Genomic DNA, 22,664 nt, shown 5'->3' on the forward strand with positions numbered 1-22,664 from the left:
AGCCGCCCGCGGCCGCAGCTGCTCTCGCGTGTCCCTCGGTGCGCACTGTCCAGCTGCTCCTGTGAGCGCCGCTTTTAAGCCACTCTGTTGGTTGTGCGCATGCTCCGGGTTCTGTTGCACTACACGTGTCCGTTGCGGCTCACTGTTAATCGCACACGCGCGCACGGGCACCATGACGCACTGACGCCACTATCAGTGTTCGTCCGGCACTCACTGCAGTGTAATCACCATCCGCGGGCGCACGTAGGCGCTGCGTCCCTACAGCATGTACGCATGTAGGTATGCATGTATGCAAGTATGTATGCATGTATGTATGTATGAATGTAAGTATATATAAAACCAAGGAACGAAATAACTTCCAAACAGGGCGCAGAAATAATGTTACTGAAAAGTAGGACACACGTCAAGAACAATAGCAACGACGTTTACATAACGTTTCGGCAAGAGGAATTGCCTTGATCAGAGCAGAGTAGATGCGTACTTCAAAATGTCATATAAGCCCGATACATCAAGAAAGAGGAAAGCGCAAGAGAAAAGGGCTTGTCATTACAATCGGGGATTGATCGGCGGGCAGAAAAACGCTATAAATTTCAGAAGGGGTAAGAATATACAAAGAAAGTACACAAAAAGCGATACTGAATGCAGATAGCTAACAATTTGCCACAACAAGGCTGTTGAGCATTGCACTTGACTTTTGGTGGTGAGATAAAAGTGAGATGCATATAAATGCAGCAAGGGATGCAGTTTCAGAAGTTCGCGTCTATCTATATAAAATGCCGCAGTATGGGAGAGAGAGAAAATAGAAATAGAAGCACAGGGAATAGAGAGCACGTACGACGTAATATGAATGAAGTACGAAGATTGAAAGCTCTCGGCACAGCGCTTGGGGCTGGCCTTGATAATGCGTCCTAACCATGTTGGCTCACTAAGGAGTTCTTTATTGTAAAATACTGCTCGCCCTTTTACATGTTCGTTAGACATTGTATGGAAATATTTGGGTGCCATTCGTTTGGGTAACTTGTCTCAGCCAAGTCACTTGCATAAAGCAACCGGCTGAACACTCTTTGAGCAATACGTAAAAACATGTAATTTGCACAAAATCTTGATTCACGCCATTACGAGTTCATCATCAGAAGCACATTTAAATAGTTTTTATACATTCGTATATGGACTACCTTCACCAGCAACAACCAGGTCGATAACTGAAGTGGCCTGCGGTGTAATGAGGTATTAACAAAAAATATATTTCGCTGTTTAAAGAATGTTTTTTTACATGCAGCCACATAGATATTCTACATAATGACAGTTGTGTACTCCAGTAGTTTCATTGCTCCAGGACCATCAGTTTGGCTGTGCACTGATATTACCTGTTAGGCCTTTTATTCTGGTAGAACAGTAATTTCAAGAAATCCCTCTCGCCCTTTCAACATAGTCTTAAGTTGAAATTCTTAGATTTTTAGCATTCTATATCTAACATGTGTTCTCTCAGCGAAATCAAATGTGATACCTCAAGGGGCCGGCCCTATATTGAGAACGGAGTAACCTTACCTGATTGACTTCTAAAGCCCTTTGTTTAAAGAGAAACCATTAAACTGCTTTTCAGATATTTGTACGGGTTACATATATCAGCAAGAACGAGGTTGATATCTCAAAGGGTGAGGGGATTAGGTATTTTGTGGAAACTCAACTACCCCGTATTACTTCCTTACGCGTATAATTACCAAACATCCAGTCTGTGAGCTCCTACGCCATGACATTGATGTTTCCTGAAAATTTCACATCCATATAGGTGCAAGGTTTTTGCTTAACAGTTGATGTATCAGTCATTTAGTCGGTCAATCAGGCGGTCGGTTGATCAGTCAGTCAGTCTCGTCTCTATAGATAAAGATTATTATTACTCGAAGCAAACTGCTCTTTTATTGCAAAAAACCACATGACGACGATTTAGATTCGCGCTTATAAACCACACGTGGACGATCTATATTAACGCCCACAAGTGTGTTTTAACAGCGAAGTTGCGTAGGAAATTGTAATTTTCGTGTCCGCTGTTAAAAATACCGAGAAATTGCCAAGCGCGTGCACGTGAGCGCGGTCCTCATGGCGACGGCACAACCGTTAACCAAACCAAGAAAATGCCGAGGGCTTGTGTGTGCGTGCCTCGCGGCGACCACCCCGCGTCCCCTGCTCACCTTCATCAAGCCAAGCATACCCAATTAGGGAGGTTAGCCAAGATTCCAGCCCCCGCCCAACAGTTCAAAAACCAAGAAAATGCAGAGGGCTCGTGTGTGCGTGCCTCGCGGCGATACAAAACCAAGGAATCCCGAGCACTGGTGTATGCGTGCCTCGCGATGACTGCCCAGCGTCGCCTGCGCATGTTCTTCAAGCCAAGCATACCCACCTTAAGGAGATTGACCAAAATTCCGGCGACCACCTGACAGTTAAGAAACCAAGAAAATGCCGAGTGCGCTTGTGTGCGTGCATCTCGGAGACCGCCCAGTTTCTCCGGCGCACGTCTGTCAAGCCAAGCAAACCCACTTAGGGATATTTCAGAACATTTGCCAAAAGGACTGCAGCGTTAGCCGTAATCATGACAACACTTGCTCGGAACTAGAAAGATTCCAGCTTTCTCTGTAATCGCGGTAACACTTGCTCGGAACGACAAATACACGTCATAGCGTACGCCACTGCGAGGTGATCTTCAAGGATTATCCCTTCCAAAAAATGACAGAAGCTCACACTTATAGCAACAATGACGGAGTGAAGGTGATTGCGGTAACGGAGAAGTAGCAAATCGGCTGCAATCGTGGACGTAAACTTTTGTGATGGTCGTGAAGGATGCGTGCAGCTTCTCTACCTTGAAGTCTTACGCGTTGGTGTGAGCGTCCTTCATTTTTTTTTCATCAAAATGGCAAAAATCGTCACTTGTGTCAGCTTACGTATGGCAATGCGATGCTCTTTACTATTACACAACTCCGTGCACAACTCCGTGCGGTGACCTCTCCCATACGTTAAAATGACGAATTCGCTGAATTGGTCGAACAAAAAAACACCCGCAGGAGGTTCAGTAAAACAAGTTGTTGGGCAAGTTGGGACATAATTGTGATAAAATTACAGCGCGATTGGGACAACGGCAACAGAAAGAAGATGGCACAAGCTCTTGTCCTGTCGTCTATCTGTCGTCGTTGTCCCAGTCGCGCTGTAATGTTATCACCACGTCCAGAAGGGTTTGTAGCTCCGCTATTCTGTACACTCTGTAGAGTGAACAGTGCTAAGGTGGGGCAAAGTGAGGAATAATAGGTAATAACACCGGAGAGCCCGTGTTAGCTACTCGTCAGTTTGTACCATAATAACGCTGTTCAATTTAAGAAACATCTGCTCAACGAGACACTTTCACTGATTTTTCAGCACCCGTGTCGTTGCGTGTGAGGACAAAACGTGAATATTTCCAAGCCGGTTTATACGATTTCGCAGAAAAAAGCGACCTGCACTACCAAATGCCTGAGTTATCGCTAACCGCTTTCGCGAAAGAGATTTTACATGTTCATTGCACTTTTAGCGCCAGCTTTACAGCCTGCATTTGCGACACATACAAAAAATGATCACTTCACAACAGAGCGCCAGGATAGCGCTGATGCATCCGATAGCGAAAACCGACACGTAGTTGGAGAACGGGTGGGGGACGAGAAGGTTACCTTCGTCGAAGGACACAGGAGCGGCTTTCATCTTGTGCACAAAGTCCAGCCCGGATTCCGAAATAGCCAAAAGAAGTCGGCGATGCTGTCGTCGTTCAGGCAAATTTGGAAGCATTGTAACGGCCCTGTGAAACATTTGGAGGCTTCCACGTCCCTTTCGGAGACCTTGCCGAAAGGCAACGGATACATCGTAACTGCAGCATGATCGGACGTAAGCATGGCTTCCTTGGTGAACCCGCCGATGGCATCCATTTTCTCCACCCAAAATAACACAATCTTTGGCACGCGTAGAAATGACCGATGCCAGTTTCTTCAGAAAAGGAGTTTGGAAATGTTCCAGAGCATACAACATAAAGTTATAGTCAATACACGGGAGAAGCTTCCCTGCATCCAGAAGCTCTTCAAATACTTCTAAGTCTTCCACCTCAAGATTGAAACTCACAGCGGAAATATCGGCGGTGATGTGCGCTTGTAGGAAGGAGCCAACAATGAAAGTCCCGAGCATCCATAAAGCGAGCAAGGTTTTCAAAGTAGCACCTGCCGATCGAGGCGTTTGAGGCGACCTTCCCAAAAAAGTTGAAGCTAAAAAGAGGACAACGGCTGACAATCTCGCAGAATGGCCTCTGCGATGAAGATGATGACTGACAATCGCGATTGCTAGCGCAAGTAGCAAGAAGCTAAAAACAAATGTGATCAGATCGCCGCTGTCTCTCGGAAGCGAAGATCTCTTGGAGGCTACAAGCCGCGTAAAAAAGCACATGTGGCAGGGTGGGTACATTGCGTAGAAGTAAAAATTGTGAGTGCGTTGTTTAAAGAATGGTTTTGGATCCACGTCAATGTCGGCTCTTCGGTCCAGGATCAACCAGTAATGCGGGATTCGAACGCCTGTGCCCAGCGGGATGAGAGTTGTGTTCAGAGCGGCGTACGCTTCCATTAGTGCTGCCACTTCCGGAGCTGCGATAACGTACTTATTAGGGTGTACAATCCTAACCCTAATGTTCCTGGGGTACTTTTTGGCATCTGCTTCCCAATTCCTAAATACTTGCGAGGCACTCGAAACGTTCCTGCGGGATAGGACACAATCAGCGAATCCATTCACCGGTTCTTCGATGTGAGTGGTAGTCACTGAGACAACCTGACATGCTCCCACTCGCAATTTCGGAATCCAGTTCAGCGACATGTCTTTGTCCGTTGAGACAACCCAGCGTGTCTGAACTGCCACTCCAGCAATATTATCTACAAAACCTGGAAACTCTCGAGGAACGTTTAAAAGCCAAGGGAGAAAAATGAAAACTTTGGAAAGCCGCCTATCTTGTTCTAAGACTGCGTCCTGAAGCCTAAAAGACTGTTCGTGGGAACGAGTCCACAGCCAAACGGGCTTGGGGAGCTCAGAAATATACGGAGCAAGAAGTTTCGTAGAGTTTTCGAAAGCTGCAATTGCAACGAATTCCTGCCTATCAAGGTTGGCCATTATGTCGAGTACCAGAGGATTAATCGTTGCGTCCAAAGTGTTCAACCGGCCGCACAAAATGAGAACAAGAAAGATCATTTTCTGCACTGAGGCTTTCTTTTTAACTCACCACAAACGCCGGCAACGACTTTCGCTACCCTTCCTAGCTTCCGTAATGCAAATCGAAAGAAAAGGTGAAGGCGCCTCCACTCACCGGTGCTGAGTCACGGCTAAATACCAAACTTTTGGAGCGATTTGTTTAAAATATGACCACAAAAATGTTTTCGATTGTGCTCGGCTCGGCTTTCACGAAAAGTTTGCTTTTAAGAGAAACATTCACCTCGGCTACGTCATTCACTCGAAACACTCACGTCAAAGAGAAGAAGGCTTCACCAGAAAAGTGCAGCTTCCAACTACTGCTGACCTTGCGGACTTGGAGACATTATTATCAATATGCTACTGTAACTCATCGCATACGAAAAAGTTTTCTTGCTTAATCCTGAATTATTAAGTATGTAGTTCGTGGTAGCCACACCTTAGAGCATTTGGACAATTGGGAAACAAAACGTCCATGCCGGTACCGTCCACTTTGAATTGCAAATGCGCTAAAAATGGTGATTTGGAACCGGCACCTTAGGCTCTGTCGCATTTGACAATGACGCTGGAAATGGTAGGACCAAAGAGGCATAATTGATGTTGTTGCCTGCTGATGTTGAAGCACGGAAATACGCTTCAAGGAGGCGCACAACACGGACCCCATCTCTAAAAGGATTGCCTTTCCGTCCACTTCATAAAAATGCGAAAGACACAAAAACGCCTGGTTCAACGCTTAGACGGGCTTGTACTGGCATGCGTAGCTTAGGACGTGCTCGCAATCGCATAAGTGCAGACTGACTGCCACACCTCCAAACTAGGTTCATTGTTTTCCCCTGCGCTCTGACAACGACTGTTAGATTAATGCCCAGTTGCTGGAGTGGCACCTTCCGGTTAGTCTTGTTGTCGATGCAGATACTGCAGCACTGTACGAGATTTTCGATTTCCGTGTCGGCTGCATTTCTCACTCTGGCTCGGCACTTGTCGGAGGCGAAGTGACCTTTGTGCAGTCCGCAGAGCGCGGAGAGCTGACGTCCATAGTTTGCTGTAGCTATAATTGAAACGCCGTGTGTCCAGACTTCGTCTGCGCACATTCTACTTTGACAAATCACGGTAGTGAAGAAATAATTCATGATCATGACATACTGCCTAGTAACGCAGTTATATTACCATGGTATGATCTAAATATTCTCATCGACATTTTTCAGTCACGGAACAGTTGAGTTAAGAAGTCGTTAATTGCTTCGCAAAAATTGGAATGCTTAAATTTATTCTCTACGACAGTCCTGATACACGCTACATGCGTGCATATGGAACACAGCGCGCATATGGAACGCAGGAAAGGTAAAATGAACAGGATTTAAGTTGATGGAACAAAAATACGTGAAACAAGAAGCTTAAAACCACTGATCCAAATAGATTAGTGATGTTCTGTATTTTCGTCTGCGGAGACAATCCAGAGTGTTCGGATGGCCATTCCAGCTATATTGTGTATAACGCCTGGAAACGTAAGGACTGTTAAAGAGCCAAGTAAGAAACTCGAAGACAACGTCCGCTAGCCTGAACGATTCTTGGTGAAAAGGACTCCATAGCCAAGCGGGCTTAGGGAGCTCAGAAATATAGGGAACAATAAGTTTCAATGTGTTTTCAAGAGCTGCTATAGCAGTGAACTGATTTTCGAGGTTGGTCATGGCATAGATCACACGACGGTAAAGGTTTTCTTCTGAGAAGTTCAACTGGCCACACAAAAGTAAAACAGTGAAACCTTTTTTTTTATTAGGCTTGCAGTTTTGGGCACTCCCCGAGGTTAAATGTTGAAGTTGGAAACGATGTTCCGTGTTCATCCACCAGGAATTTGAATCGGACGCAGATGCCCGCGACTTTTGTCACCCACGCTGCATCCAGTCTAAATACTGAGGCATTGGCGACATGTAACTAATCTACGAAAAAAAATTCAGGGAAACTTGAACTCATGCACAAGACTTGAATGGCGAACCTGTTGTAGGTGAGCATTGCCGGACACATAGTTAAGTTTCAGTATCATTGTTTATTTGCATAGTTGTGGTGCTAGTAATCGTCGTCATGTGTATCGAAGACGTTGTCGTCTTCTTCGCGGTGAGTGGTGTATGCAAAGTCCTCCTCAGCATTGTAGACTTCCGCGGGCTCAACTGGTGAAGCTTGCACTAAGTCGTGCAAGGCTTGAACCAGAGCGAAGCTGTAGGATTCCTTTATACGTGAGCACTGAAGTACGCATCACCAGGCATTTGTACAGGTTTAAAAAAAATTCCCCCGCATTTCCCCGAGGGGGAGAATGTGAAAGTGCGAATGCACGGTTGTCGGCCCGCTTGCGGCGCTTGCGCTCGGCCCCCGCAGCCAACCGCCTCGCCGCCTTCTCTTCCATCTCTTCCATCGGGTTTGTAGTATCACGTGTACACCACGCAGTTATCAAGCCGCTACAACGCCGCTGAGTCGCCAACGCACGCCGCTGACGACGTAGTTTGAATGCGTTAAAGATATAAGGCGCGTCACTAACACTAATATCAGCGTCGCGTCCGAAGGCTTTGACGAACACTTTATTAGAGAGTCTGTTCCCAGTGCCGGTTTATCGCCAGCCTTACATTGGCCACCATAAGGACAGTGTTTTGAAGCGGGTCACACGTATGTGTCTTCCTCCAAATGCAAAAACGTTTTTCTTTAAGCTGCATACAGCAACACTACCAGTGAAAACATGGTTGCGCGAGAAAGGAATGTCTATTCCTTGGTCTGACAATTGCCGTTTATGCAATCAACCTGAAACCATTGATCATTGTTTTGTTTTGTGCCGGGATGCGGTGTTTTTCTGGGATGTGTTGCAACGAACTCTTAAAAAGGACATAGACATTACCCCTTATACAATTCGGTTCTTGCCTTTTAGAGATGTTACTGGAGTGCCCTATGATATATTTGTTGTGACCCACATGAAAATGGGCACAGTATTTCCAGCTGGAAACGGTTCTTTCCAGTGTTATATCCCGCTGGAATACGTGGTCCCAGCAGGAAATGGTAGTTCCCAGCTGGAAAGAACTTCCAGTCAAGCTGGGAATGTTGCATTCCAGCGGGGAATTAATTTCCAGCTGAAGAAGATTTCTAGCCTAGGTTGGAAATTTCCAACATTTCCAGGCAACATTTCCAGCTTAGCTGGAAATACTGGAAATGTTGCCTTCCCACTGGAACTTAGAGTTTCCAGCTGGAAAGAATTTCCAGCCAAGCAGCACACGTTGGCTTCCAGCTGAAAATGGCATTTTCCAGCTGGCGAGAATTTCCAGCCTAGCAGCACATGTACTCCAGCTGAGAAAAATTTCAGCTCCAACTGTACTTATCTTGGGAGGAAGTTGCCAGTATGTCAGTTGGTAAAGGTAATTACACTTTTGGTCTTTGAAACGGCCATTTCATTTAATTATTTTTCTTTTGTGTGATTTCAGTGAAAGATATACGATTTCGGAACATGTCATGTGAATCAGTTCCTGTTTCACACAAAGTCCTCAAAGCGTCGACCACATTTTTTATTTATTAGCGGGGGGTTAAATAAGTTAGTGAGACTCGTTAGAACAAATTTCTTCTCTTTTATGCATACCTCAAAATCGCGACCGGTAAGGACCCCCGATACGAAAAAAAAAAAAAACATTTTTACAGAAAAGACGTTGGCAACATTGCTCATCCGAAGTCTTTTTTGAAGCCAAGTCAAGACACGTCAAGCCAATCAAAGTTTGTGTAAAATGGCGGTCGAGTTAGCTAGCTGTAAGCATCACGCGCGCTAAGAAACGAGTCAACAAGATTAATTACATCATTAGAAAGTGTGCTAGGCGGGTTTTACTTGGCGGAGTGCGCACATTGTGTAGCCCAGTAATGTGGATGGAGGTCTGCAGGGCTCCTAGTTACCGGGAAGGCGTGCAGGCCTTACTTGTCACAGCCGTGGTGGACAATGTTCTAAGACGATTGAAGTGCAGTCATCGCAACGGTTTCATCGTGCGTTTATCGCGCATCGAGTTTCGACGTTTACTACTCCCGTTACCGCGAAGGTAGGACTTGTTTATTACCTGTCTTTTTATTTCTTGTAAGAACAGATCAGGGCCTGTATACAAAATGAAGCACTAAAACTGCGCGCGTGCGCGCACACACACACACACACGTAGACAAGCAACTGTGCTTTTGTTTGTGTCCACCTACAGCTCTATCTTCTGTAAGTTGCCATTCACCAACTAGCCCAACTCCACATTTGCCTGTTTTAAGTTGCCTATATAATGCATAATAAAATCTTTCCCTGTACTTTCCACTCGTGTTGGCTTTCTTGCTGCCTGCGTGACCGTTGTTGTGTAGAAATTCTTACTGTAATTTAGGTAAGACTGTTTGTTCTGCCTATTTTTTTAAATGCGGATGTACTTGCATGTTCATTATCTTCACTCGGAAGCACTTTGCCTTAGTACAATGTTCTTTTTTTGCATTGTACTGTGCGTCCCATCTGGGTACGTAACCCGAGCCCTGAAAAATACTAGCAGAAAATTCAGCAGGAAATAGTATACTTGCAGCTGGAAATGCAGCCTGGAAGTCCAAGATTTCCAGCTGGATTATGGAACCGGAAATCTCTTCCAGCTGGGAAAAATTCCAGCTAGGAATGCGAAATTTCCAGCCGGAGTTTCCAGCTGGATTATGGAACCGGAAATTTCTTCCAGCTGGGAAACATTCCAGCTAGAAAGCAAATTTCTAGCTGGGATATTTCCCAGCTGGAAGAGATTTCCAGTTCCATAATCCAGCTGGAAATGGAAATCTTTTTCACCTGGGGATCGGATTGTATAGCTTGTGGAAGTGCCGCATGACGGACAGGCACGCGGAACCCCCTCGCCCAACGAAGTCCATTTTTCGGGAGCAAACTGCGTTGGTGCGGAGCATTTATGCGGCGCAAAGTGACCCACCAGAATGGCTGCATCTGTTGGACGCGTGCGTCTGCCTGCCAGAGTTTTAACGAACGGCTAATTTTAGCTGCTGTGATATGCATCTTCTTGGATGACTCATAACTTTTGTAGGCTGTATTAAGGGTAGTTTCCCATGCAGTAAAGAAAAAAAAAAAGTCGCGTCCGTGGCTTGGTCGGTAGAGCGTCGCGCTGCGGCCGCAAAGTCCTCGGATCGAAACCTGGCGCCGGATGCTGTTTCTTTTTTAAATATAGAGGAGCACTGCGGACGCCGCCGCCGCCGCCGGCGGTGGATGGTTTGGGGTCGCTTATAAAGTGCATTCGCACTTAAAATCTTTATTTACACGTTCCGTCGTTGCTTTTCACTGTGCTAGTAGTAGTCATCGTCATATGCATCGATATCGTCGCGTTTCTTATGCTAAACAATATATTGACGGTAGCGCTTGATGACAGCCCTGGGGTGTTTTTTTTTTTTCTCGACTTCGAGGGAAATGAGGCACACGCTGCTGCCCGCCCCTTCATACACATCGAGCCGTTTCTCAAGAAGGCTAAGACATGCAACCCCTTCGCTCTCCCAAGTACGCTACTCTCAGTGCCTACACAGACATCGTGGGCCATTACCGCCACGAACGACGACAGTTCCCGTCACCACATCCCCATTTATCCAGAGCCGAGGGGACTACCTTTCGCCGACTTCAAACAAATCCTTATCCTCACGCCCCTCTCCTTCACGCGATGTACCCCACCTACTACTGCGCTACCTGTAAGTTCTGTTCCCAACCTGGCACCCTCTACCACAAGGTATGGGAGCGTCCGAAAACGCCATCCCTTGCCCCCAATCCTCACCCAACGTACGAGCAGTTGGCGGGCCAGCTGGCCAGCACCGACCTCTCAGTCCAGCGTAGCCTGGTAGAGAGGGCCAGGGCAGCCAGCGCGGACCAGAGCTTCCCGGACTAGAGGTGGCCCCCCAGCGGCCGGGCGCTCAACCATCAGCGCCTGAAGCTCATATTAGTAAAGTTTATTCACTCACTCATCATTAACTCTCTAAACCCACTGCGCGAGCCGGGGACTCCGCGGTCGCCGCGAGGCACACCCTCACGAGCGCGCCGCATTTTCTTGGTATTTTGTCCTGCAACACCAAACTTACGGCTTGTACAACAGCTCCGCTGTGAAAAATCTCTTCCATAGTGCTCGACTGTGCTTATACTGCACCAAAGCCTTGTTGTATATGAAAATAAATAATCAACATGGGTGCGTTGTTCTTCTTCTCAAGTGCTCGTAAGCTAAATTGAAGAATACTTCGACGGAAGGGCGCGGCCGCTGTGTATTCACGACCGGGTCGGTTTGAATAAACCACGAACGAAATTCTACGCCACCGTGTTTCACAGAAGAAAATTCGCCACTTCAATACTGAATTCTTCACTAGGCCGTCCCTGGTAGCACCGCATTGCGAGCATTCAGATGACTGGGAAACAAAAACTTTGTGCCGGACCCGGTACCGCACTCTGAATCATAAATGAAGTATAAATGGTTTTAGAGACAGCCACTTGGCTATGTCACATTCGACCATACGACTTCAAATTATGCCACCAGACGGGCATAAATGATGCTGTTGAGCGCCGAACTGGAAATGCCATCTACGCTTTAAAGCACGTAACAATAATCAGAACATAGAAACACTACCGGTTCACCTATTATATAAAAGAGTAACACGCACGCAAACAGCTCGTTGTTACTTTTACTGACTTGCTCTAGCACACAGATAGCTTGTAGGAGTTGGTTTTTAAGCAAGTGTAGACCAAATTGCACTACGCTAAAATAAGTCATTATATTGAGTTTAACAAAAGCGTTGTACGAAAATGCACCACTGTGTCTACGCCGAAGATTTTGCTAGTGCCGGTGAGCCTAAGACAAAAATATTAACGGCATGTTTATACATGCAAATTCAGTTTAAAACTCTCTCGAGTCTTCGCTGCGTAGAACGGTACGAAAGGTGCCCTAGAGCGTAATAGGTATAAAAAAAACCTGCACAAGTATAGAGAACTGTTTACAAAGGCGTAGCATTATTATGCCGCTTGTCTAGATCGTGAGTTCTCTACCACCAGATTTGGCTACAAGTTCCCTAATACGTTATTTTATTTTATTGTTTGTAAGCTTTATTCGTTTTTTGTACGTTTTATTTTGTATCTATTCGCCAAAATGTAAATTTACACCCGTATAGTGACTAAGTGCCTTTACTTCGTCAGTTATGCATTTTCCCGCCGATCTAATGTGTAGTGCTGTGTTGACCGTTTCCCCGATTTCTCCTTCCTGTTTTCTAGTTGTTCTTTTTCAGGCTATTTGTATCAGTCTTGCATTTTTTGAGGAGATGTATGACATGCATATTTTTTTATTTTGTGAGCGCATTTCTGTGCACTTTTTTTCTGTTTTTTTTAATTATTAGATCATCAAAATTCCGCTCGGCTAATTATCTCCATTTGCGCTATTATTGCGGTTAAATGCATTACTTCCGGCAGTTATGCGTTTTTGTAGAAATGGAGGGTTGGCTCATTTTCGCAATTTCTTCCTCGGTATTCCCGAGGAAGAAATTATTTTTACTTTTACTTTTTTATATTATTATTCGTTTTGTGGGAGTGACGGATAATATGCATAATTTTGATTGGGCTGTTTCGGTATTGTATAATTTTTTTTTCTATTTCCCGTTTTTCTTTTCAAATTTCGTTCGACCAGGTATTTCCATTTCCGCCATTATAGGTATTAAATGTGTTAGTTCCGTCAATTAAGCATTTTTGTGGAAAATTCAGGGCGCCACATTGTTGGCTCATTCTCAATATTATTGCTTTCTTATTGCGAACGTTCTTTTCCGGGCCTTTTGAGTTTAGCATCCGTTTTGGGGAAGATGTGTAAGATGCGTATTTTCGAGTTTTTAAGTTTGTTTTTATTCAATTACCGCTTTAATAGCAGACCTTTTTTTAGCTTGAACTTGGTCCGGCGGCGTTCATAAAATCTGTTCACAGAAAAAAAAATACCAAGAAAAAAAAAACGAGCGCACGCGAGCACGCGCCTCGGGACCGCGCCTGGACCGCGCCTGGATCGCGCCCAGCGTGGTCCAGGCTTGCTTGTGGGCTTGCCAGCTAATTTACCGGGTCGCCATTTTCACTACGCCTATACGCGATGCCCCTGCAGGCAAGCCAACCTCCCTCCTACAATACAGGGATATTTCCCTGCACTACCGCATTCTCCGCCGCCGATACCCACCCCCGCACCCACACCTCTCTCCGGAGGCAGGCCACATGCTGCGCATCCTACAAATGCACATCTTCCCACACAGAACACAACTGATACACAGTCATCCACACCTCTTTACTGACCCTACCTGTCCAGCCTGCGGGGCACTCGACACTCACTACCATTCCCTCTGCGAATGCCCCGCAGACCCGTAGCCCCCCGTTCCCTCCCCTCACCTCTGGGACCAGATGTTGCGTGACCCGGGGGAGTCGGGCCAAGTCACGACCACCTCCCGGGCCCTGGCGGTCCCGGTCCCAATACCTGATCCCGACGGACGAAAAAAACGTATTCCTTCCTTCCTTACTTCCTTGCCAGTCGTGGAGAACTTTCAGCGGCATATTCGGAAATCCATGTGAGGTGCAACAGCCGGGTCTCCGACGAAGGGGGGGGGGGGGGGGGGGGGGGGGGCGCAAGCTCTGCTGTTTCTCCGGCTGAATATGTAATATAATGTGCACTGCTGTGGTGGCGACCGCTGACAGCAACGATTGCGAGGGCAAATAGAAAAAGGATTGAAATAAATGGCATCAGATTGGCCCTGTATTATAAAGGATGCAAAGATCCCTCGGCTGCTGCAAGGCATGTAAAAAAGCACATAGCAAGGGGGGCGCATGGTGTAAAAGTAAAGATTTTGCGTGTGTTTGTGAAAGAATGGATTTGGACATACAGTAAAACCTGGATGTAACGAACCTCTATGTTACGAATTCCTGGATTTAACAAAGTTTTTCGATTCCCCATTGCTAGCCACATTCAAACCGATGTGTTTGCGTCCTCTGCGTAACGAAGGCATGGCGACGGTTAACCTTGATCTAACGAATTCGCTACGCTGATGCGCCATTGTTTTTTGCACTTTTTCTGAAAAATCGGCAGGAGATATGCACTAATTTTGCGAACTTGCCCGCACCGCAAACTACCGTGCGTTTCCAGTGTCGATTAGGTGCAAGCCCCGCCTGTCGCTGTGTAGTCGCGCGTCTCCGCTGCTTTCTGAGCCATATAGGTTCGTCGGTTGTGAGTTCTGCTGTCAGAAAACGAAAAGTTTTAAGTGCGAATGCACTTCTTAAGCGACCCTGAACCTGCGTCCACCGGCGATGTCCGCGCTCGTGCAAGCTGACATGGCACATACCCACGTGGGGGATTGGCCAGGAATCGGGCGTGAGAAGGGCTAATGCACCTGCTTAAAGGAGTACTGACACGAAATTTCAAAGCTGAGATCCGCTCTAGCAATCAAGTACAACGACAACACAAATAGGTGTCTGTGAATAAATGCATCTTTCTTTCTTTGTAGTTGTGTGTGTGTGTGTGTGATCTCTCTTTCGCGAACATTACCGAACCGCGCAAATTCAACTCGTGCATTCGCACTTTCACATTCTTCCCCTCGGGGAAATGCGGGGAATTTTTGCCGTTTCAAGACAAGCGCGCAGTTTCAGGTGCCGTCTCCGCCGGCAAGAAAGACCAACGTTTTCGTCCGGTACCGTATTTTTTTTGTTATCAAATCTTTATCAAATCAAATCAAATCTTTATTTTTCTCTTGAGAAAGAGAGGGAGGAGCAGGTAAAAAGCTGCACATTTGCAGCTAGCCGGAGCCCAAGACCCCCCATTTTATTTTGTCCGGTACGGTTTTGTAATATCCAATGGTTATCACTGATCAGGTAGCGTCACGAGTACACACAATTTTACAGAAGCAAATATTTTCCAACTGCGAATAAGAACGAAAAAAAAGTGGACGTTTTTTATGAATATAAGTAAAAGAAATGGTAAATAAGAGATTTTCGAAGAAACTATGGGAAATGCAACACAAACACGCGTACATCTATACATCTATACATGCATATACACATACATATGTATAATTGCAAAATATCCACGCTGGAACTCTCTCAAAAAGTTTGAGTGCGACAATGAGCATCCAGTTCGCGAAAAGGCGCCCTTTCAGCCTACGTTCGGCCCTTGAAAGTGGTTAAGGCACCGAAGATGGTCAAAAGGCAAAATTGATACTTAAGTTACGTTTGCGAATACAGGGGTAAGTGACCTTGATGCTTTGGAGGACCGTGTATGGGAAAGCAGAAGGCGCAAAGCACGCATTTTTTCTCTCTGGAATAAATTCTTAAGGGTGGTTCACTTTCCACAATGTCTAGCACTTTGATTTAGTTTCTGCTTCATATACGAGAGCCTTAACTCGAAACCTGCATGTAACGAAAACCTGCATTTAACGAAAAATTGCGAATTTTTATCAACTCCGTTACATCCAGGCTTAACTGTATATCTATGTCGGCCATTGTGGCTGAGATAAGAAAGTAACTAGGGGCTCGATTTTGTTTGGTGATGTTCTTGTTGTTGAAAAGGTTTATTAAGAAAAGAGGGGGAGGGAGTTGGGTTAAAAAGTGGAGCAATGGGTGGCCACCCTATTCCGGTTGGCCGCGGGCTGTGGCTGCAGTCTTCGCCCGGAGAATCAGGGCTTCCTGTTCTTCGAGCTGGCTGCGGCGCAGCGCGCGCTCCCAATGCTCAGGAGAGGGGGAGATATGGGCGTGGAGGGGGGATTGCACGGACATGTCCAAACTAGGTGGCTGGTGGTGTTGGGAGAGTTGCAGTGTGGACAATTGAATGGGTAGAGGGTGGAGGAGACATGGTGAAGGTGAGTGTGATTGTGGTACGTCTGTGTTTGTAGGCGGCGCCATATGCGGGCGTCGGTGGTTGTGGGGGAGGGAGGGGGGGATAGAGTCGTCGGGAGTTCCGGTAGTGGGCTAAGATGTCGGAGTACGTTGGGGGCGGGAGGTGGAGGGTTGGTGTGCGCTTGAATTACCGCTGCTACCTCCCGAACTTATGCAGCGTCATCGTTCGCGTGTACAAATGTAAGCGTCAAGTTCCGAAAGTACTTTTTGGCGTCTGCTTCCCGAGGCAGGAATATTGGCGAGGCACTGGCGTGTTCGTGTAGGAGAAGGCACAATGGGCGAATTCATATGAGTGGATGTCACAGAAACAACCTCACATGCCCCAGTGGTTGTAATTTCGGAACCCAGTTGAGCGGCTTTGTTTCGTCTATTGAGACCACCCAGTGTGTCTGAACGGCCAGCATAGCAATCGCATCTACAACGATTGGAAACTCATTAAGGAAAATTGTCAAGCGAAGATGGAAAGATTACAACTTTGGAAAGCCGCATTTTTTGCTCTAAGACTACGCCAGGTAGCCCGAAGGAGCCTTTGTGAAAATGAGACCACAGCCAGTCGGGCTTTGGAAGCTCAAAAATGTAGGGAGCAAGAGGTTTTGAGGAATTCTCAAATGCGGCAATAGCAATAAACTCCTCGTTTTTGAGGTTGGCCATAACATCGAGCTCCAGGGGATAGAGCGGCAGTTCCAAGGTGTTAAACTTGGTCCACAAAATCAGAACAAAAATTATTTCCTTCTTCACGACACTCATGTCCACACGCCACCCTAATAAAACTTTGCAGATACGTACATTTTCTTCCGTATTGAAGTTAATGCAGAGGCCTAGGAGGCTTGTCTAACATTAGTGCATGACGTGACATCAGTGGCATGACGCATGAAATCTTGGCCAAATTTATTTAACAGGATAATTAAAGACAAACGTTTCCTGCTCCTCGCCTATACTACGATCTCGCTAAAGCTATCGTATATTTAAAAGCAGTTGGGGAATCTGATAGCGTTATTCGTGTGAGATGCTCTTAGGATAACAAAAAAAACACTTCGATTGAAAATGACGGCTTCCAAATACCGACGAGATTGCCGGCCTGAAGACGCCATCAAGAAATTCTCGCACCAAAGTGTACCACGCGAAAACATTCGCCTCTTCGATCCTGGACAATTTAGTAAGTGGTTTCTTGTGACACCACCTGACGGCCATTTCTATGATTGGCAAACCGAAGGGTCGTTCTTGTGTTATGCCTTCTTGGTGGCAAATACACAAGAAATGGTTTTTTTTTTAACCGGTGGCTCGGATACTCTCACCGTCGAAATAATGGTGTCAGTACATCCATAAAAAAATACGTGAAAAAATACGCCCGTGAACCTATTACTGCTGTGGAAAAAAGTTCCTTCAGGTTATGCTTCAAGCATCCCGAACACTAATCAAAATTTAAATTAATTCTGCAAAAATTGATTGATTGTAGGGTTTATAGGGTACGCGCCGACGTAACGCAGGCGATGAGGCGCGCTGTAGTGGAGGGCTCCGGATTAATTTTGACTACCTGGAGATCTTTAACGTGCGCCGAAATCTCGTACACACGGGTGTTTTTGTTTTTCGCCTCCATCATAAAAGCGGCCGCCGCGGCCGGGAATCGAACCCGCGTCCTCGTGCTCAGCAGCACGACGCCTCAGCCACTGAGCCACCGCGGCGGGTGCTCTGCAGAAATTCAGAAAAATTGTATAGTAATGCCGCTCTTATGCCGCTTGTCTATAATGTGAGCTCTCTTTAGAGCCAAATTTGGCTGTGAGCAGCCACAGAGCTGTGTTATTTTTATTGTTTTAAAGTTTTCCTTTGTTTCTTCTGGCCGATGACGTAACTTTCAACTACTAAAGCGACCAGGTTCCTTTATTTCGCCAATTATAGATTTTTCCGCAGATTCAAGGTGTAGAACAGGTAGTTCTACACCTACCTCAATCTTACGGCAGAAATAACGTAACAGCGCAATAGTGCACAAAGAGGAATATTTTATAGCATTTAGGTTGTCGTCACCCAAAAAATTCCGGCTTTTTTGAGGTGTAGCTTAAAGGGACACTGAAGTTATTTGTAAACATTGCGGGATTACTAGCGCAAATTGTAGTCCGGAGTCGATAGTTCATGTTTCGACCACTCTGAGCGCGTTTACGCGAACTTATTTAGTATAAAAATCAATTCGAAAATGCTGTCCTCCTCTGTGCATCCTCGCCCATTTTCTGTGGAGTTTTCGTGTGTACGTCAGGAGGAGATGACTTGGCTTGACCGCGCTACTGCACGGCTCGCCGACCTTCCGACAGATTCAGTCGGCCCAGCGTTCAGAACGCCGGCCGACGACGGGCCGTCGTAATTCGTTCGCTCAGTTGAAACTAACCCACGACACGTTTGTGAATGGAAAAATGTGCGTTTCTTTAGTTAGTTAGTTGTACACTGTATCAAGCTCCAAGTCCAGGTGAATGAGTGAAAGTCCTTTATTAACACAAGGAGAGCCCAGCGACCGGAAGGGGAGCGGGCGAAAGAGGAAGTGAGAGGTGGTCACGAGCTGATGTTCATTTGAAGATCCTGGAGAGGAATAGTCAGTTCGTGAAGGCACAGATAGGGGTGGTATAGATCCCCGGTGAACTACTTTTGCGATGCCACTCTCGAGAGCGAAGCGCCCAAGGGCAGCAAGGAAATCGGGGTCGCTGAGTGTCATCATCATCATCATCATCATCACCACCAGCCTATCTACGCCCACTGCAGGGCAAAGGCCTCTCCCATTATTCTCCAATTACCTCGGTCCTGTGCCAACCGTGACCAATTTATCCCCGCAAACTTCTTGATCTCATCTGCCCATCTAACTTTCTGCCGCCCCCTGCAGCGCTTGCCTTCTCTAGGGATCCACTCTGTTACCCTTAATGACCAGCGGTTATCTTGCCTTCGCATTACATGCCCTGCCCACGTCCATTTCTTCTTCTTAATTTCTACTAATATGTCTTTAACACCAGTTTGCTCCCTGGGGGGTATCTCGCTTGTATTGGGTAGGGCATTCAAGGGGATGGGACGGAAGGATTGGTACGCAGAGCAGTGCCATATAAGGTGAGTCAGATTTGCTACTGTAGCTGCGTTTCAATATGGGCAGTAGGGCGGAGGATCGCCCGTCGGGTGATGTCATCTGCGTGTGACGTGGGGAGTCAATGCAGCGTTCGCGCGAAATTTATTAATAAAAACGTCAGCAGGACGAGTTAGTGATGGGGCGTTATGCAGAAAACCTACAGGAGTGGCAGCGGCAGGGCGGTTGTGCCTAGCCTGACGAGGGTGATCCAGCTGTTGCCCGAGGGAGAGCAGGGCTGTCAACCAGTGGAGGAGTTACTTGAAGGCTCTCCTGCGCTGCATCATGGGCAGCCTCGTTACCGGAACCCTGAGCCATGTGTCCCGGTATCCACGCAACACGTACGCAGGTACCACTACGAGCAAGCAGACTAATCATATGTTGAATCTGATGAACCAGGTCGTTCCACACAAGCACTGCACAAGCGCACATGCGACGCTTCGCTGACTGGTACTCTAGTAGGAAAATCTAAGTACACTTGAAGGCGGAAGAAGTCAGCGAAGTCTATATATGTACTAAAGGAATAAAAACAACTAATGTGTTTACCGTACAGCGTAAAACTAGGGAGCAGGAAGCACTTTTTTGCGCTGGGTGAACAAGCACAGCGGTCAGCAGCACGACTACGCATCTGCGAAAGCTTTTCCGTCTAAGAAATGCAATTGCTAAACGTGAGATATTGTGGAAATTTGGGGGAGGCTTGCTGCACCAGCGCTATACAACAAACAGTCACCTAAGCTGCTTAAAATGCTCAAACTAAATAAAAGTGTAAACTGGTTATACATTATATACTTCGTATTTCCAACGCCGGTTGCGCTGTATCAATGTAGTGTTTTGTTGTGGGTGTTTGTATTGTCAAAGCAAGGCAATAAAGAAAAAAAAAGTACCGCGGCCGAATGGTCTGGCGCGCTAGGCATGTTATTTTGCAAGTTGCAAGTTCGAATCCCCGAGGAGACATTTTTTTTTTGTAAGTTGATCTTTTTCGTTTTCGGCCGATGTTTTCTATACTGAGTTCACCATTTTAGGGCCGCAACGTTCACTGCTTCACGAACGAGTTCGCAGAACGCGCGCAGGCTGACATTGGTGCGCTAGCGAGTTCTCATTGGCGTGCTGTTGCCATAAGCAACGACTGCTTTTGGGCAGTGGGCACAGGCCAGAATCAGCAGACCCTTGGCCTGGTACGAACACGCTTTTTACGATACAGGCTTGAGTGAGGCAAGCTCCAAATATGGGAGAAAAGCGCATGGCATTTGAGCGTCTGCGGTGACGCGGAGGGCGTTCATCCACTGCGTAGGCCTCGGCGAGTGATTGCTACGATTCCAAGCCGTCCTGGGAGGCTTATCTAGGCATTTTACAGCCGACAACATGGCAGAAGTGTGGTATGGTGATTATTGAGATATCGAGGATGCCCATCCAACAATAGTGTCGGATGTCAAGCGTAACATTGTTTTACAGAAGCGAAACCGAAACTTGTTTGAATGATCTTGGACATCGTCCAATCACGGTGCACCTCCTCCCGACGTCACAGCGTTTAGTTGGTGCGGCCGCCGCAGACCGCGCATGGTAGTATTTCTTCTTTCGGGCTTTATAAAATAATTACCGACTTATAAAGCCGATAAACGATGAAAAGTGTGTTAATTGTGTTAAGCAAAAACGGGAGCTTCAAATTCACTTCAGTGTCCCTTTAAATGTAGTTTGAGGTGTAGTTTATTCTTCGTTTTTCGGCCTTACACCTTCCGGAGGCGGAAGTTGAAAGGGACTCCCCGTTTTTCAGAGAGAGATAACTCTTTTTTAATGTGCGATAATTTGCCCAATGGCTTATAAATAACATTTTACAGGTACAGGTAGGCACCCGTCCCGCGGAGGTAACAAGAAAAGGGCCCATCTCCCCGCGAGGGGGACTCGAGTAAATGCGTCGCATAGGGGGTGGGTGTATTGCGTTAACGTTTAGTGTTTGGGGAGTTAGTGGTAGTGAATGAGTTGTATCAGCAGCTTCTTGACGTAGTTTGAATGAGTCAAGGATATAAGGCGCGTTCGTATCCTTTCATTCTGTGTCGGTTTTGCGGCGTAGTGGGAAGAGCACCATGTACCTCGCGTTCCGCCCACAGGTAGTGAATGCGTTGTGTCAGTAGAAATTGGCGTAGTTTGAATGAGTCAAGGATATAAGGCGCGTTCGTAGCCTTCCATTCTGTGTTGGCTTTGTGGCGCAGTGGGTAGAGCACCATGTACCTTGCGTTCCGCCCGCAGGGTCGTGAGATCGAAACCGGGCGCCGGTAAGTATTATTTTTTATATAGTGTAGGGGGAGGGGTGCGGACTTGTTGTTGAGAGCGGGGAGGGTAGCGTGATGCGGGAGAGGAGGAGTGGGGGAGAGGGCGCACCTGGAACGGCTGTTGCGGACGCCGAGGCACGCCAACGCCGGGTGACATCGTGAGTTAAAGAAATGCTCTGCATTTAAAAGAGCGGAGGTGGCCAAGGTGTCCGCCCGGATTCGGAACCGACCCGAAAACCGGAACCTAACTCGAAATTTTTGCCTGCGACCGGAATTGAACCGAATCCGTGTTTTCTCGCCATTTTGTAACTGAGCCCGAACCGGAACGAATCCAAGAAACCATTCCGAACCGGTTCCGGGAATGCGTGCGTGCGCGCACGCGTGTGTGTGCGCGTGTGCGTGTTTGTGTGGGCATCATGTATGCGCATGTGTGTGTGTATGTGTGTGTTTATGTGAGTTTGTATGCGTGTGCGCGCGTGTATGTGCGTGCGTGTGTGTGCCAGTGTGTGGCAGCATTTGATGGTGCCCAAAAAGATGGCGGACGAGAAGGCCCTGTGCTGTCCAGATTTTTCTAAGCCATTTGATAGGGCCCCACAAACGTTTAGAACTCAAAATTCGCAATCTCAAGCTTGACAAAACTACAACACAATGAATCCTGGAATTTCTGACTAACCGTTAACAATCTGTAAAACTACAGAGCTATGTCTCTAACCGTACTATGGTGTTCCACAAGGCTCGGTTCTAGGTCCTGTTTTGTTTTTAATATATATTAATGACATAGCATGCAAGATCAGTTGCGAAATCACCTATTTGCAGACGACTCCGTAATTTGCAAACAAATAACTAACCCTGGGGAAATTACCATGTTACAATCTGACCTCGATAAGTTGACTGAGTGGTGCGTCACGTGGCAAAATGGAATACATGTAGGAAAAACTAAGCACTTATAATTTAGTTCTGTTTCAAATCCCTCCTATAACACATACACATTTAATGATACCCAAATTGAATGAGTGCTGTCCTTTAAATATCTTGGGGTGTTCTTCACAGACAATCTTAACTGGGCCACTCATATTGAACATATCACTACTAAAGCAATAAAAAAAAACTTGGCATCCTCAAAAGGCGACGTGACATTTGTTTACACTGCGACGGTTCATACGGGCCC

This window comes from Haemaphysalis longicornis, unplaced genomic scaffold (genome assembly GCF_048455015.1).
Source record: "Haemaphysalis longicornis isolate Haplotype H1 unplaced genomic scaffold, Haemaphysalis longicornis Haplotype H1 scaffold_67, whole genome shotgun sequence".
Classification (NCBI taxonomy): Eukaryota; Metazoa; Arthropoda; class Arachnida; order Ixodida; family Ixodidae; genus Haemaphysalis; species Haemaphysalis longicornis.